Source organism: Sarcophilus harrisii, chromosome 3, assembly GCF_902635505.1.
Source record: "Sarcophilus harrisii chromosome 3, mSarHar1.11, whole genome shotgun sequence".
Classification (NCBI taxonomy): domain Eukaryota; kingdom Metazoa; phylum Chordata; class Mammalia; order Dasyuromorphia; family Dasyuridae; genus Sarcophilus; species Sarcophilus harrisii.
This window is the reverse complement of record NC_045428.1, coordinates 51,013,288-51,019,349: the sequence shown is the minus strand read 5'-3', so window position 1 is coordinate 51,019,349 and position 6,062 is coordinate 51,013,288.

Below are 6,062 nucleotides of genomic sequence, written 5' to 3'. Positions count from 1 at the left end.
ATAGCTTTTGGTTTTGAAAACAGCTTTGATAATTTCTTAGTCAATTGGGCTACTATAAGATTTCCTAATTCCTGTAATTTTTTTCTACTCTTACTCCCTCCTCCTTTACTCTGTTCCATTCCACTATTGTAGAACAGACATTTTCTTAAGCTTTTCTGACCTTGACAGACTGGCAAAGCCTATCAGTGCCTTCTCAGAATAATACTCTTATGATGCACAAAATGAATTATATTGAAAAACAATTATCAAAAAAATTTAAACAAGTTCATAGATCCCAGGGTATGAACTCCTGAATAAAATTTAAGCTTCTTGTGAGTAGATATTATTTCATTGTATTTGTATCCCCAGTGTTTAGCCCTCATTAAATACTTGCTGATTGATTCCTATTTCCTTTATTTTTCCCCCCTCTGGCTTAGATGCATGTTACCCTGTAGAATAATAGATTTCATAATAGCATTTTGGGCAGCTAAGTAGAGTGTCTGACTTGGACTCAAGAAAACTCATCTTACCAAGTTCAAATAATTATCTCTGTCAAGAAAATCCAAGCTCTTCCTTCTTTAACTTGTGATTCAATTAAGCATAATGAGCATTATCAGGGTACATGAGTCTTCAGCATCCTGAAGACTAGACTTTTAGACCAGGAACTTGGATAGATGCAGAAATTCTGTTTTCTGTCAAAGGTTCCAAGGTCCAGAAGAATACAGGCTACACTGAGGTCCTGACCAGGAATGGGTCCTGACTCATCCCTACAAAAGATTGCTGCTTATTATCTGCTCAGTAAAGGAAGGGAAATTTTCAGGGTCAGCGAGCTGAGTCAGACACAGAGGTCCTTTCCCTTAACATCTATCTTTCTTTCATTTTTTGCTCTTGTAAACTCCATCTTTCTGCCAGTTCACAAATGGAACCTTTCTAGTAGGAAGAGTCAAATTCCTCATAAAAGGCCGAGACTGGCATATCAGAAGCATGTGGGAGCATTATTAATAATTACTATATCCTGAGCAGGATGGGCCACGATATGCAGTTCACCCTGGATCTATCCATCTTGTCTTCTTCTTCAACTCTACTCCTATCTCCATCTCCCAAATCCCACTGTTAAATTTACTGCAAAAGTAAAATATCTCTATGTCACTTGGGATGCCTTTCAACTCATAATCGATTCCCCAAACAAAGTTACTCCATATTCAAGGTAATCTCTGGGTCTTCATCCACTCAAAACCATAGCTCATGAACCCCTACAAATGTATTTACCTTTTGTAGTTACTTATAAGACATCAATTGTACAAAACCAAAAGTATTTAATGCAATAGCTGAGTAAGAAAACAGTAACAAAACATTTCCTCATAAATATGACACACATTTTCCCATAGAGATATGTATTGTCAATGAGAAAAGTAAACACACATATAGGTAATATATGTAGTTAGGGCACACATATTGAAGAGAATGCTTCAATCAATCATTAAGCCAGGGGCTACTTTTACTTTCTTGTTTTCCTTTCTTTTCTACTTACATCCACTGGGATCCAAGACCCCAATGAAAGAAATGTAATTTTTAAAAAAGTTTTTAAAAAGTAATTAAAAAAAACTTTACAATACTAAGTAGTTGTAAAGAATCTCTGTTGCATATTTTAACCTTTCTCTGTATCATCAGGCCTTAAAACAATGATGGCACAGAGCAAGATCTTGATGAATATTTGTTGATTATTTTTTCATTTCATAGCCACATTCTTGCCATGTTCAAAGTATAACACTTTTACTCCTTTCTCTGTTTCACATATAAAATCCCACTGTAATCAACTCCATGAAGACCCATTCTTGGTCTATAGGATCAAATCTCTGTGGTGAGTTAATAATTAGGAAAGAAAATCTTGAACTTTCCAGGGGGAAAGAAAGCAGCCTCTTCTACTAAAGTTAATCTTTTATTCCATCCCCCCTGGTAGGTATCATTTTATTTTTATGGGTTTCAAGGACTTTTTCTCTCAAGGTCTATTTCAAACTGGTTCTTCCTTGTTGCCCATTCAAAATGAATGTGTGTTCTCTATTGCTTCCTTAAAGTTGACCCAATGAATCCAATCTTTCCCTTTTCTTCTTTCTAAGAGCTATTCAATTTCCATATTTCATATGGTGACTCATCATCAAGATCTCTATAAAAGAAAATCCTCGTGTAATTTATGTTTTCATGAGATGAGATATCTAAATATATAGTTGCAGTTTATGAGTACAAAGACAGATATCTCAGGAACTTGGTTCATCAAGAGTAATTGCAATTTCCTCCTTAGGGGAGCAAAAAGGCTTGAAAGCTTGGTTGTATTTATATGTATTCGTAGTGGAAGTAGGGAAAGAAAAATAACCTATTTGGTATTTTGATTTCTCCCATATAAAAATATCCTGTGGAAAAAAAAGAGAGGGGAGAGATCAATAATTGCAATCTTAGTATGAGAAAATGTGTACTTCCCCTCCCCCCTATATCTTCTTCTCCCTTTCCCAAGTCCCCCTTGTCCTTTTCTTTTCCACTTATCTCTTGGATGCTTCCTCCTTCTTTTTCTCTGTCATTGACACTTTCAAAGCTTTGAGTTATAGAAGAAATCTGCTTTAGGACTGCATATTTCTGGCAGCTCTTATCATTGCACCCATCATTTCGCACCTTCTTGAATGAAAATACAGATTCACTCTCTCTGGGATTCTTGGCTGGGGCTAAGACTCCAGACTTGAATGTTGTTGCTATTGACAGTTTTCTGCCGTTATCTCCATGGGCACTGAAACCATGCAGCAAGGGATTCCTTTTGCATGGCCTGAACTTTCTCCACTAGAACCACAGTTCAAAAAAGAATCAGGTAATTATTTGTTAATTTCTGGGTCCATGGGCTGGGAAGACATTATTAGCAATCAATTGTTTGAGGAAACCAGAACTAGATGGCTGATATATTTTTGTGTTCAGTTTAATGTTTTATATATTTATGGAACCGGAAGAGAATTGTGACTGTGCTTCCCAACTTTATTAACAATATGGTAAAGTGGAAAGGGCTCAAGAGTTGGAATCAAATATTTTACTAGCTAAGTTTCTGGTCTCTGTTTCCTCATTTGTAAAATGGAGGGATTGAAGTTAGATGATCTCTGAGATTTCTTCTAATTCTAAGTCTATGGTCTTTTGAATAATAATAACTCACAATTCTATAGCACTTTAAGATCTGCAAGACAGTTTATTTAGAACCATTCCTTGACACAAATAGCCTCCATTCAATTTTATAAGCAAGGAAACTGAGATTCTAACAAGTTTGGTGATTGGCTTAAGTGTCTGAGGTAGTATTAGAACTCAGGTCTCTGGGTTCCAAAAGAATTCCTTTTTCATTCATTCAGCCAATATGTTTGGAACATGTACCATGAGTAATGTGCATATAATATATTTGTAATAGTATATAGTAGTAATACCTATGAGATAATGAAGAGGATAACTGAAAGATGACTTAAATATAAAACAGAAAAAACTTCATTTTGGATAAGGACTTGAACCCTTGAATGTTCAGATTAAAAGGCCAATGGGTCACTGACTGAACCAACAAAATATTTTAATTGTACTCTATTCAGTGCAATGGGGAAAATATACAACCAAAAGTAGAAGAACTAGATTTAAAACCTATTTCTCATGTTTACTGACTATGTGACCTGGAACAAGTTAACCTCTATAGCCCTCAGTTTCATTTGCTGAGGTTCTTTCTAGCAGTGGACCTTCAGTTCTCTGACCCTCTACCCCTTTTATTCCAATTTAGACAAGAGAATAGTGCAATGAAGATTAGAAAGAAAAAGAAAAAATTAATAGTATTTTATTTTTCCAAATACATGTAACGATAGTTTTCAACATTCACCTTTGCAAAACCTTGTGTTCCAAATTTTTCTTCTTCTCCGCCACCCCCCCCAAGATAGCAAGCAATCTGATATAGGTGAAACATGCAATTAGAAGGAAAAAAAAACTGTTTTAAAGGCTTTCAGTAACTAAAAAAGTTCTCTTGGCTCTGGGTAACTATTTGGCATTCTCTTTGGAAATAAAGAAAGTAAAATTACTGGATAAAATAGGAGACTTGGGGAAAGGAGGAAAAGGGGAAGAATGACCACTAGCCTGGACATCACCCCATGTACTTGACAAAATACAAAGGTCACAAAGGACACTTATCAGGGCTGTACAAATTGGAGAGTGTCATTACTCTCATGAACATCCTAAATCTTTGCCTGGTTTCCTGAGGTGCTCCACCAAGAAAGGTAGACATACCAGTGCTCTACCTGATGAATTCCCCTTTATTTTAATTACTAAACATCCTTAGCCATGAAGCAGCAAAGACCAAATCAGTCATCCTTCTAGCTTCTTTTTCCTCATGGAATTATTGGTTCAGATCCTCTCCAATAAAATTTCCTAGATATAAAAACCTCTTCAATGAATAATAGGCTAAAGAACAAAAATTGATAATTACATTAACTGCCTGAGTCAAGCAGAATCCTCTTTGTCAAGAGAATCACGCTAGTTCTTTTTTAACAAAGATAAAAAAAAAAGCTATTGATATACAGCTCATATTGAAGTCATGGCTTTATTATTTTCAAAATTTGCCTTTTTATTTTTCATTGGCTGCTTTATTAGGAACAACATTTAACTTCGATACAAACAATTACACATCAATGAAAATCAATACAAATAATTATGAAGTGATTGAAATAGAATTAGTGCTTAAATATGGAATAGAACTAATTGATTTCAACATTATTATTTCCATTTTATGTAGCTGTCTCATATATTTAGCTGTGGACCTGCAAAAAGTTGGATCCCTTCAATGAGTGAGTACTTGATACCAATTCTTGCTCTAGGAGTCCAGGATTTTTTTTTAAAAAATGACCTACCAGTTATGTGATATCTGTAGTGTCCATTAAAATGCTGAATTATCTGAGAATGTACTACATATACAAGTGTGCCAGTTTTTGACATGCAATGCATTGATTCAGTATTCACTTACCTTCCTAAAGATATCAAAAATGAACACTCCTAATTTTTAAAATATTTGTTATGTCTGTAAATTTTTATCCTTAGAAATATTATCATATTATTTTTTAAAATTTCTGTAATGATGAAATTAGACGTCACAGAAATTTATTAAAAAAAAAAAGAATCCCAAAGTTGCAATAAGATGCACTATACATACAGTGCTGAAATAAAGTTTAGTGAATAATGAACCTGAAAAAAAATTTATTGTATTTCCAACTGTGACAACGGCACAAAGAAATGTGCTCCATATTATTTTTAAACATTTTTGTCCATATGAAAACTTACAATGATTAAGCAAAATGACAATCAGTTAAAATCAGAAATGATCTTGTTTTGTTGTGACAATAAAATGACCAAGTACAGTGACTTGATTTAATCAAGTCAATCAAATATAGTTGTTGCTATATTTTTAACTACAAAATGTCCTAATTTAATGCATTCCTCTCTCTTTTTCTGTTGTTGCATAGTACTTTGGATTGATGATATTCCAACATTCTGAAACGTACTAAGTTCACAAATCAGTGTAAACATATTGATGTTTATAAGTACTGTAAAATTCATGTTTTCCCTGGAAAGAAAAGTAAATCAAATAATAAAATATTGCTTTAAAAATTGACCTATCCCTTGAGTCACCATCATAGCTTATCTTCCAAAAACTGTTTAGAAATTTTTCTTTTACCTATGGACCATGGGAGGAAGACAGAGGAAAGTTCCAGGGGAATTGCCTTTATAGAATAGAGTTTAGAAGCAAAAAGTTATACATTTAAAACTGAAAAAGAACTATATATCTATATTATCAGCCCTCTCATTTTTATCAGTGGGGAAACTGAGGCTGAGAGAAATGATATAATTTGCCCAAGGTCAATTAGGTAATAAGACTCAGAGGCATATTATGCTGTGCATAAGTGGAAGACATATTCATAGATACACACTGAGGTACAAACAACACTTGTGAGTACAAAAATAAATAGAATCTGGAGATGAATCCAAGAGCTGAGGGTGCAAACTGGGGTATAACCAAACAAAGCAATATTAAA